This window comes from Phocoena phocoena, chromosome 18 (genome assembly GCF_963924675.1).
Source record: "Phocoena phocoena chromosome 18, mPhoPho1.1, whole genome shotgun sequence".
In the NCBI taxonomy this organism is placed as follows: Eukaryota; Metazoa; Chordata; class Mammalia; order Artiodactyla; family Phocoenidae; genus Phocoena; species Phocoena phocoena.
The window spans coordinates 44,829,830-44,841,981 of NC_089236.1; positions in this window are offsets into that span (position 1 = coordinate 44,829,830).

Here is a 12,152-nt window from a genome sequence, read left to right on the forward strand (position 1 = left end):
ACTTCAGGCAGGAGGTCCTAGGTGGAATGCGAGGCCGAGGGTGCTCTCAGTGCAGGTCAGACTAGGGCAAGGCGTAAGACCTCAAGGCCTGTGAGACGTGCCAAAATTCTGTTCGTGAACGTGTGGGTGTGATGGGGAAATTAAGCTGCTTCGGTGGAGACTGCTGTGCGTTTCCCTACCCTCGGCGTAGAGAGAGTGGCTCCAAAGGGCTACGGGGCTGGATGTTGCTTAGGAGACCTAAGGGGTCCTGAGATTAGTCTGTGTTCCAGCCGGGAACAGGGAGCCCACGCGATTTTCCTACGTGTCCGGAAAACTCTACTGCCATAAAAGATATGCAGAGCAGACGCTACGGCCTCATGGAAAGTGCTGCACGCCTCCGTTTCTGCAGGGCAAGTCCGGCCTTAACCTACAGGCATGTGCTCACACTGAGTGTCCCATTAGCGACACAGCTTTGAAAGATGCTGACTTTCTTCTCGAGCTGAGTGACTTCAGGTACGAGGTCCGCGAAGTATGCAAAGCAGAGTGCTTTCTCTTGGCAGCTCACACAAGGGCGGCAACCGGTATTTCCTGGGCGCTTCGGACACACCAGAAATCGTGTCCTGAAGCTGTTTGAGGGCTCTGGAAATAGAGCTCTCCTCAAGGAACGCGCAGTGTGTTGCCCATCACTCGGCACGCACGCAGGGCATCGGAGGGGAAGACCACTGGGACTCGATGTTGCTCAGCTGGTCCACCGGGGTCTGGAGATACTCACTGACAATGGAGGAAAATGGATGCAAACCAGAGGGGCCTACGAGTCCTCAGAAGGGTACTTCCCTGAAAGTAAAGGCGAAGAGCTACTAAGAACTCGTGGAAACAGCTGCATGCCTCCCTTTCTGCCCGGCTACTCAGGACCTAACCTGGAGGCAAGTTCTCACGTTGAGTTTCTCTTGACTTCTAGAGCTTGTCAGGCTGACCACTACGGCGTCCATGGAAGCACCTGGTTTAGACCGAGCAAACTCATTTTCTTCCCAGAAGCATTCCTACAGGGTTCCCAGGCCTGTCAACAGCAGGGATTTCAGGTAGCTTCAAGGCACCGTGAATGCAGCCTTCCCAATTGGAAAGCGAGGATGTTTAAATCAGGCCCCCGATTTCATGCGCAAACGCAGCATACATTGCTGTTGTTTCTAACAAGTCAAAAGAGACACATGGCCCCTTGTGTTTGCTTGCCTGAATCAGCTTCTCGAAGCAGGGGGTTGTGCATCAAGTGGACTGCCTAAACCAAGGAACGCCCTAGCTACTCCTCTGGGGCCTGTGGCTATTCAGAAGCCTGCATTGCCACCGCAAGAAGCGGACTGAAATTGCAGTAAGAACGCAAGGGGACTTTCTTCTGGAGGCACGGTGACTTCAGGCAGGAGGTCCTAGATGGAATGCGTGGTCGAGTGTCCTCTCAGTGCAGCTCAGACTATGGCAAGGAGTAAGACCTCAAGGCCTGTGAGACGTGCCAAAATTCTGTTCGTGAACGTGTGGGTATGATGGGGAAATTAAGCTGCTTCGGTGGAGACTGCTGTGCGTTTCACTACCCTCGGCGTAGAGAGAGTGGCTCCAAAGGGCTACGGAGCTGGATATTGCTTAGGAGACCTAAGGGGTCCTGGGGTTAGTCTGTGTTCCAGCCGGGAACAGGGAGCCCACGCGATTTTCCTAGGTGTCCGGAAAACTCTACTGCCATAAAAGATATGCAGAGCAGAGGCTACGGCCTCATGGAAAGTGCTGCACGCCTCCGTTTCTGCAGGGCAAGTCCGGCCTTAACCTACAGGCATGTGCTCACACTGAGTGTCCCGTTAGCGACACAGCTTTGAAAGATGCTGACTTTCTCCTCGAGCTGAGTGACTTCAGGTACGAGGTCCGCGAAGTATGCAAAGCAGAGTGTTTTCTCTTGGCAGCTCACACAAGGGCGGCAACCGGTATTTCCTGGGCGCTTCGGACACACCAGAAATCGTGTCCTGAAGCTGTTTGAGGGCTCTGGAAATAGAGCTCTCCTCAAGGAACGCGCAGTGTGTTGCTCATCACTCGGCACGCACGGAGGGCATCGGAGGGGAAGACCACTGGGCCTCGATGTTGCTCAGCTGGTCTACCGGGGTCTGGAGATACTCACTGACAATGGAGGAAAATGGATGCAAACCAGAGGGGCCTACGAGTCCTCAGAAGGGTACTTCCCTGAAAGTAAAGGCGAAGAGCTACTAAGAACTCGTGGAAACAGCTGCATGCCTCCCTTTCTGCCCGGCTACTCAGGGCCTAACCTGGAGGCAAGTTCTCACGTTGAGTTTCTCTTGACTTCTAGAGCTTGTCAGGCTGACCACCACGGCGGCCATGGAAGCACCTGGTTTAGACCGAGCAAACTCAGTTTCTTCCCAGAAGCATTCCTACAGGGTTCCCAGGCCTGTCAACAGCAGGGATTTCAGGTAGCTTCAACGCACCGTGAATGCAGCCTTCCAAATTGGAAAGCGAGGATGTTTAAATCAGGCCCCCGATTTCATGCGCAAACGCAGCATACATTGCTGTTGTTTCTAACAAGTCAAAAGAGGCACATGGCCCCTTGTGTTTGCTTGCCTGAATCAGCTTCTCGAAGCAGGGGTTTGTGCATCAAGTGGACTGCCTCAACCAAGGAACGCCCTAGCTACTCCTCTGGGGCCTGTGGCTATTCAGAAGCCTGCATTGCCACCGCAAGAAGCGGACTGAAATTGCAGTAAGAACGCAAGGGGACTTTCTTCTGGAGGCACGGTGACTTCAGGCAGGAGGTCCTAGGTGGAATGCGAGGCCGAGGGTGCTCTCTGTGCAGGTCAGACTAGGGCAAGGCGTAAGACCTCAAGGCCTGTGAGACGTGCCAAAATTCTGTTCGTGAACGTGTGGGTGTGATGGGGAAATTAAGCTGCTTCGGTGGAGACTGCTGTGCGTTTCCCTACCCTCGGCGTAGAGAGATTGGCTCCAAAGGGCTACGGGGCTGGATGTTGCTTAGGAGACCTAAGGGGTCCTGGGATTAGTCTGTGTTCCAGCCGGGAACAGGGAGCCCACGCGATTTTCCTACGTGTCCGGAAAACTCTACTGCCATAAAAGATATGCAGAGCAGACGCTACGGCCTCATGGAAAGTGCTGCACGCTTCCGTTTCTGCAGGGCAAGTCCGGCCTTAACCTACAGGCATGTGCTCACACTGAGTGTCCCATTAGCGACACAGCTTTGAAAGATGCTGACTTTCTTCTCGAGCTGAGTGACTTCAGGTACGAGGTCCGCGAAGTATGCAAAGCAGAGTGTTTTCTCTTGGCAGCTCACACAAGGGCGGCAACCGGTATTTCCTGGGCGCTTCGGACACACCAGAAATCGTGTCCTGAAGCTGTTTGAGGGCACTGGAAATAGAGCTCTCCTCAAGGAACGCGCAGTGTGTTGCCCATCACTCGGCACGCACGCAGGGCATCGGAGGGGAAGACCACTGGGACTCGATGTTGCTCAGCTGGTCCACCGGGGTCTGGAGATACTCACTGACAATGGAGGAAAATGGATGCAAACCAGAGGGGCCTACGAGTCCTCAGAAGGGTACTTCCCTGAAAGTAAAGGCGAAGAGCTACTAAGAACTCGTGGAAACAGCTGCATGCCTCCCTTTCTGCCCGGCTACTCAGGACCTAACCTGGAGGCAAGTTCTTACGTTGAGTTTCTCTTGACTTCTAGAGCTTGTCAGGCTGACCACTACGGCGTCCATGGAAGCACCTGGTTTAGACCGAGCAAACTCATTTTCTTCCCAGAAGCATTCCTACAGGGTTCCCAGGCCTGTCAACAGCAGGGATTTCAGGTAGCTTCAAGGCACCGTGAATGCAGCCTTCCCAATTGGAAAGCGAGGATGTTTAAATCAGGCCCCCGATTTCATGCGCAAACGCAGCATACATTGCTGTTGTTTCTAACAAGTCAAAAGAGACACATGGCCCCTTGTGTTTGCTTGCCTGAATCAGCTTCTCGAAGCAGGGGGTTGTGCATCAAGTGGACTGCCTAAACCAAGGAACGCCCTAGCTACTCCTCTGGGGCCTGTGGCTATTCAGAAGCCTGCATTGCCACCGCAAGAAGCGGACTGAAATTGCAGTAAGAACGCAAGGGGACTTTCTTCTGGAGGCACGGTGACTTCAGGCAGGAGGTCCTAGATGGAATGCGTGGTCGAGTGTCCTCTCAGTGCAGCTCAGACTATGGCAAGGAGTAAGACCTCAAGGCCTGTGAGACGTGCCAAAATTCTGTTCGTGAACGTGTGGGTATGATGGGGAAATTAAGCTGCTTCGGTGGAGACTGCTGTGCGTTTCACTACCCTCGGCGTAGAGAGAGTGGCTCCAAAGGGCTACGGAGCTGGATATTGCTTAGGAGACCTAAGGGGTCCTGGGGTTAGTCTGTGTTCCAGCCGGGAACAGGGAGCCCACGCGATTTTCCTAGGTGTCCGGAAAACTCTACTGCCATAAAAGATATGCAGAGCAGAGGCTACGGCCTCATGGAAAGTGCTGCACGCCTCCGTTTCTGCAGGGCAAGTCCGGCCTTAACCTACAGGCATGTGCTCACACTGAGTGTCCCGTTAGCGACACAGCTTTGAAAGATGCTGACTTTCTTCTCGAGCTGAGTGACTTCAGGTACGAGGTCCGCGAAGTATGCAAAGCAGAGTGTTTTCTCTTGGCAGCTCACACAAGGGCGGCAACCGGTATTTCCTGGGCGCTTCGGACACACCAGAAATCGTGTCCTGAAGCTGTTTGAGGGCTCTGGAAATAGAGCTCTCCTCAAGGAACGCGCAGTGTGTTGCTCATCACTCGGCACGCACGGAGGGCATCGGAGGGGAAGACCACTGGGCCTCGATGTTGCTCAGCTGGTCTACCGGGGTCTGGAGATACTCACTGACAATGGAGGAAAATGGATGCAAACCAGAGGGGCCTACGAGTCCTCAGAAGGGTACTTCCCTGAAAGTAAAGGCGAAGAGCTACTAAGAACTCGTGGAAACAGCTGCATGCCTCCCTTTCTGCCCGGCTACTCAGGGCCTAACCTGGAGGCAAGTTCTCACGTTGAGTTTCTCTTGACTTCTAGAGCTTGTCAGGCTGACCACCACGGCGGCCATGGAAGCACCTGGTTTAGACCGAGCAAACTCAGTTTCTTCCCAGAAGCATTCCTACAGGGTTCCCAGGCCTGTCAACAGCAGGGATTTCAGGTAGCTTCAACGCACCGTGAATGCAGCCTTCCAAATTGGAAAGCGAGGATGTTTAAATCAGGCCCCCGATTTCATGCGCAAACGCAGCATACATTGCTGTTGTTTCTAACAAGTCAAAAGAGGCACATGGCCCCTTGTGTTTGCTTGCCTGAATCAGCTTCTCGAAGCAGGGGTTTGTGCATCAAGTGGACTGCCTCAACCAAGGAACGCCCTAGCTACTCCTCTGGGGCCTGTGGCTATTCAGAAGCCTGCATTGCCACCGCAAGAAGCGGACTGAAATTGCAGTAAGAACGCAAGGGGACTTTCTTCTGGAGGCACGGTGACTTCAGGCAGGAGGTCCTAGGTGGAATGCGAGGCCGAGGGTGCTCTCAGTGCAGGTCAGACTAGGGCAAGGCGTAAGACCTCAAGGCCTGTGAGACGTGCCAAAATTCTGTTCGTGAACGTGTGGGTGTGATGGGGAAATTAAGCTGCTTCGGTGGAGACTGCTGTGCGTTTCCCTACCCTCGGCGTAGAGAGATTGGCTCCAAAGGGCTACGGGGCTGGATGTTGCTTAGGAGACCTAAGGGGTCCTGGGATTAGTCTGTGTTCCAGCCGGGAACAGGGAGCCCACGCGATTTTCCTACGTGTCCGGAAAACTCTACTGCCATAAAAGATATGCAGAGCAGAGGCTACAGCCTCATGGAAAGTGCTGCACGCCTCCGTTTCTGCAGGGCAAGTCCGGCCTTAACCTACAGGCATGTGCTCACACTGAGTGTCCCATTAGCGACACAGCTTTGAAAGATGCTGACTTTCTTCTCGAGCTGAGTGACTTCAGGTACGAGGTCCGCGAAGTATGCAAAGCAGAGTGTTTTCTCTTGGCAGCTCACACAAGGGCGGCAACCGGTATTTCCTGGGCGCTTCGGACACACCAGAAATCGTGTCCTGAAGCTGTTTGAGGGCACTGGAAATAGAGCTCTCCTCAAGGAACGCGCAGTGTGTTGCCCATCACTCGGCACGCACGCAGGGCATCGGAGGGGAAGACCACTGGGACTCGATGTTGCTCAGCTGGTCCACCGGGGTCTGGAGATACTCACTGACAATGGAGGAAAATGGATGCAAACCAGAGGGGCCTACGAGTCCTCAGAAGGGTACTTCCCTGAAAGTAAAGGCGAAGAGCTACTAAGAACTCGTGGAAACAGCTGCATGCCTCCCTTTCTGCCCGGCTACTCAGGGCCTAACCTGGAGGCAAGTTCTCACGTTGAGTTTCTCTTGACTTCTAGAGCTTGTCAGGCTGACCACTACGGCGACCATGGAAGCACCTGATTTAGACAGAGCAAACTCATTTTCTTCCCAGAAGCATTCCTACAGGGATCCCAGGCCTGTCAACAGCAGGGATTTCAGGTAGCTCCAACGCACCGTGAATGCAGCCTTCCAAATTGGAAAGCGAGGATGTTTAAATCAGGCCCCCGATTTCATGCGCAAACGCAGCATACATTGCTGTTGTTTCTAACAAGTCAAAAGAGACACATGGCACCTTGTGTTTGCTTGCCTGAATCAGCTTCTCGAAGCAGGGGGTTGTGCATCAAGTGGACTGCCTCAACCAAGGAACGCCCTAGCTACTCCTCTGGGGCCTGTGGCTATTCAGAAGCCTGCATTGCCACCGCAAGAAGCGGACTGAAATTGCAGTAAGAACGCAAGGGGACTTTCTTCTGGAGGCACGGTGACTTCAGGCAGGAGGTCCTAGGTGGAATGCGAGGCCGAGGGTGCTCTCAGTGCAGGTCAGACTAGGGCAAGGCGTAAGACCTCAAGGCCTGTGAGACGTGCCAAAATTCTGTTCGTGAACGTGTGGGTGTGATGGGGAAATTAAGCTGCTTCGGTGGAGACTGCTGTGCGTTTCCCTACCCTCGGCGTAGAGAGAGTGGCTCCAAAGGGCTACGGGGCTGGATGTTGCTTAGGAGACCTAAGGGGTCCTGGGATTAGTCTGTGTTCCAGCCGGGAACAGGGAGCCCACGCGATTTTCCTACGTGTCCGGAAAACTCTACTGCCATAAAAGATATGCAGAGCAGAGGCTACGGCCTCATGGAAAGTGCTGCACGCCTCCGTTTCTGCAGGGCAAGTCCGGCCTTAACCTACAGGCATGTGCTCACACTGAGTGTCCCATTAGCGACACAGCTTTGAAAGATGCTGACTTTCTTCTCGAGCTGAGTGACTTCAGGTACGAGGTCCGCGAAGTATGCAAAGCAGAGTGTTTTCTCTTGGCAGCTCACACAAGGGCGGCAACCGGTATTTCCTGGGCGCTTCGGACACACCAGAAATCGTGTCCTGAAGCTGTTTGAGGGCTCTGGAAATAGAGCTCTCCTCAAGGAACGCGCAGTGTGTTGCCCATCACTCGGCACGCACGCAGGGCATCGGAGGGGAAGACCACTGGGCCTCGATGTTGCTCAGCTGGTCCACCGGGGTCTGGAGATACTCACTGACAATGGAGGAAAATGGATGCAAACCAGAGGGGCCTACGAGTCCTCAGAAGGGTACTTCCCTGAAAGTAAAGGCGAAGAGCTACTAAGAACTCGTGGAAACAGCTGCATGCCTCCCTTTCTGCCCGGCTACTCAGGGCCTAACCTGGAGGCAAGTTCTCACGTTGAGTTTCTCTTGACTTCTAGAGCTTGTCAGGCTGACCACTACGGCGTCCATGGAAGCACCTGGTTTAGACCGAGCAAACTCATTTTCTTCCCAGAAGCATTCCTACAGGGTTCCCAGGCCTGTCAACAGCAGGGATTTCAGGTAGCTCCAACGCACCGTGAATGCAGCCTTCCAAATTGGAAAGCGAGGATGTTTAAATCAGGCCCCCGATTTCATGCGCAAACGCAGCATACATTGCTGTTGTTTCTAACAAGTCAAAAGAGACACATGGCCCCTTGTGTTTGCTTGCCTGAATCAGCTTCTCGAAGCAGGGGGTTGTGCATCAAGTGGACTGCCTAAACCAAGGAACGCCCTAGCTACTCCTCTGGGGCCTGTGGCTATTCAGAAGCCTGCATTGCCACCGCAAGAAGCGGACTGAAATTGCAGTAAGAACGCAAGGGGACTTTCTTCTGGAGGCACGGTGACTTCAGGCAGGAGGTCCTAGGTGGAATGCGAGGCCGAGGGTGCTCTCAGTGCAGGTCAGACTAGGGCAAGGCGTAAGACCTCAAGGCCTGTGAGATGTGCCAAAATTCTGTTCGTGAACGTGTGGGTGTGATGGGGAAATTAAGCTGCTTCGGTGGAGACTGCTGTGCGTTTCCCTACCCTCGGCGTAGAGAGAGTGGCTCCAAAGGGCTACGGGGCTGGATGTTGCTTAGGAGACCTAAGGGGTCCTGGGATTAGTCTGTGTTCCAGCCGGGAACAGGGAGCCCACGCGATTTTCCTACGTGTCCGGAAAACTCTACTGCCATAAAAGATATGCAGAGCAGAGGCTACGGCCTCATGGAAAGTGCTGCACGCCTCCGTTTCTGCAGGGCAAGTCCGGCCTTAACCTACAGGCATGTGCTCACACTGAGTGTCCCATTAGCGACACAGCTTTGAAAGATGCTGACTTTCTTCTCGAGCTGAGTGACTTCAGGTACGAGGTCCGCGAAGTATGCAAAGCAGAGTGCTTTCTCTTGGCAGCTCACACAAGGGCGGCAACCGGTATTTCCTGGGCGCTTCGGACACACCAGAAATCGTGTCCTGAAGCTGTTTGAGGGCTCTGGAAATAGAGCTCTCCTCAAGGAACGCGCAGTGTGTTGCCCATCACTCGGCACGCACGCAGGGCATCGGAGGGGAAGACCACTGGGACTCGATGTTGCTCAGCTGGTCCACCGGGGTCTGGAGATACTCACTGACAATGGAGGAAAATGGATGCAAACCAGAGGGGCCTACGAGTCCTCAGAAGGGTACTTCCCTGAAAGTAAAGGCGAAGAGCTACTAAGAACTCGTGGAAACAGCTGCATGCCTCCCTTTCTGCCCGGCTACTCAGGACCTAACCTGGAGGCAAGTTCTCACGTTGAGTTTCTCTTGACTTCTAGAGCTTGTCAGGCTGACCACTACGGCGTCCATGGAAGCACCTGGTTTAGACCGAGCAAACTCATTTTCTTCCCAGAAGCATTCCTACAGGGTTCCCAGGCCTGTCAACAGCAGGGATTTCAGGTAGCTTCAAGGCACCGTGAATGCAGCCTTCCAAATTGGAAAGCGAGGATGTTTAAATCAGGCCCCCGATTTCATGCGCAAACGCAGCATACATTGCTGTTGTTTCTAACAAGTCAAAAGAGACACATGGCCCCTTGTGTTTGCTTGCCTGAATCAGCTTCTCGAAGCAGGGGGTTGTGCATCAAGTGGACTGCCTAAACCAAGGAACGCCCTAGCTACTCCTCTGGGGCCTGTGGCTATTCAGAAGCCTGCATTGCCACCGCAAGAAGCGGACTGAAATTGCAGTAAGAACGCAAGGGGACTTTCTTCTGGAGGCACGGTGACTTCAGGCAGGAGGTCCTAGATGGAATGCGTGGTGGAGTGTCCTCTCAGTGCAGCTCAGACTATGGCAAGGAGTAAGACCTCAAGGCCTGTGAGACGTGCCAAAATTCTGTTCGTGAACGTGTGGGTATGATGGGGAAATTAAGCTGCTTCGGTGGAGACTGCTGTGCGTTTCACTACCCTCGGCGTAGAGAGAGTGGCTCCAAAGGGCTACGGGGCTGGATATTGCTTAGGAGACCTAAGGGGTCCTGGGGTTAGTCTGTGTTCCAGCCGGGAACAGGGAGCCCACGCGATTTTCCTAGGTGTCCGGAAAACTCTACTGCCATAAAAGATATGCAGAGCAGAGGCTACGGCCTCATGGAAAGTGCTGCACGCCTCCGTTTCTGCAGGGCAAGTCCGGCCTTAACCTACAGGCATGTGCTCACACTGAGTGTCCCGTTAGCGACACAGCTTTGAAAGATGCTGACTTTCTCCTCGAGCTGAGTGACTTCAGGTACGAGGTCCGCGAAGTATGCAAAGCAGAGTGTTTTCTCTTGGCAGCTCACACAAGGGCGGCAACCGGTATTTCCTGGGCGCTTCGGACACACCAGAAATCGTGTCCTGAAGCTGTTTGAGGGCTCTGGAAATAGAGCTCTCCTCAAGGAACGCGCAGTGTGTTGCTCATCACTCGTCACGCACGGAGGGCATCGGAGGGGAAGACCACTGGGCCTCGATGTTGCTCAGCTGGTCTACCGGGGTCTGGAGATACTCACTGACAATGGAGGAAAATGGATGCAAACCAGAGGGGCCTACGAGTCCTCAGAAGGGTACTTCCCTGAAAGTAAAGGCGAAGAGCTACTAAGAACTCGTGGAAACAGCTGCATGCCTCCCTTTCTGCCCGGCTACTCAGGGCCTAACCTGGAGGCAAGTTCTCACGTTGAGTTTCTCTTGACTTCTAGAGCTTGTCAGGCTGACCACCACGGCGGCCATGGAAGCACCTGGTTTAGACCGAGCAAACTCAGTTTCTTCCCAGAAGCATTCCTACAGGGTTCCCAGGCCTGTCAACAGCAGGGATTTCAGGTAGCTTCAACGCACCGTGAATGCAGACTTCCAAATTGGAAAGCGAGGATGTTTAAATCAGGCCCCCGATTTCATGCGCAAACGCAGCATACATTGCTGTTGTTTCTAACAAGTCAAAAGAGACACATGGCCCCTTGTGTTTGCTTGCCTGAATCAGCTTCTCGAAGCAGGGGTTTGTGCATCAAGTGGACTGCCTCAACCAAGGAACGCCCTAGCTACTCCTCTGGGGCCTGTGGCTATTCAGAAGCCTGCATTGCCACCGCAAGAAGCGGACTGAAATTGCAGTAAGAACGCAAGGGGACTTTCTTCTGGAGGCACGGTGACTTCAGGCAGGAGGTCCTAGGTGGAATGCGAGGCCGAGGGTGCTCTCAGTGCAGGTCAGACTAGGGCAAGGCGTAAGACCTCAAGGCCTGTGAGACGTGCCAAAATTCTGTTCGTGAACGTGTGGGTGTGATGGGGAAATTAAGCTGCTTCGGTGGAGACTGCTGTGCGTTTCCCTACCCTCGGCGTAGAGAGATTGGCTCCAAAGGGCTACGGGGCTGGATGTTGCTTAGGAGACCTAAGGGGTCCTGGGATTAGTCTGTGTTCCAGCCGGGAACAGGGAGCCCACGCGATTTTCCTACGTGTCCGGAAAACTCTACTGCCATAAAAGATATGCAGAGCAGACGCTACGGCCTCATGGAAAGTGCTGCACGCCTCCGTTTCTGCAGGGCAAGTCCGGCCTTAACCTACAGGCATGTGCTCACACTGAGTGTCCCATTAGCGACACAGCTTTGAAAGATGCTGACTTTCTTCTCGAGCTGAGTGACTTCAGGTACGAGGTCCGCGAAGTATGCAAAGCAGAGTGTTTTCTCTTGGCAGCTCACACAAGGGCGGCAACCGGTATTTCCTGGGCGCTTCGGACACACCAGAAATCGTGTCCTGAAGCTGTTTGAGGGCACTGGAAATAGAGCTCTCCTCAAGGAACGCGCAGTGTGTTGCCCATCACTCGGCACGCACGCAGGGCATCGGAGGGGAAGACCACTGGGACTCGATGTTGCTCAGCTGGTCCACCGGGGTCTGGAGATACTCACTGACAATGGAGGAAAATGGATGCAAACCAGAGGGGCCTACGAGTCCTCAGAAGGGTACTTCCCTGAAAGTAAAGGCGAAGAGCTACTAAGAACTCGTGGAAACAGCTGCATGCCTCCCTTTCTGCCCGGCTACTCAGGGCCTAACCTGGAGGCAAGTTCTCACGTTGAGTTTCTCTTGACTTCTAGAGCTTGTCAGGCTGACCACTACGGCGTCCATGGAAGCACCTGGTTTAGACCGAGCAAACTCATTTTCTTCCCAGAAGCATTCCTACAGGGTTCCCAGGCCTGTCAACAGCAGGGATTTCAGGTAGCTTCAACGCACCGTGAATGCAGCCTTCCAAATTGGAAAGCGAGGATGTTT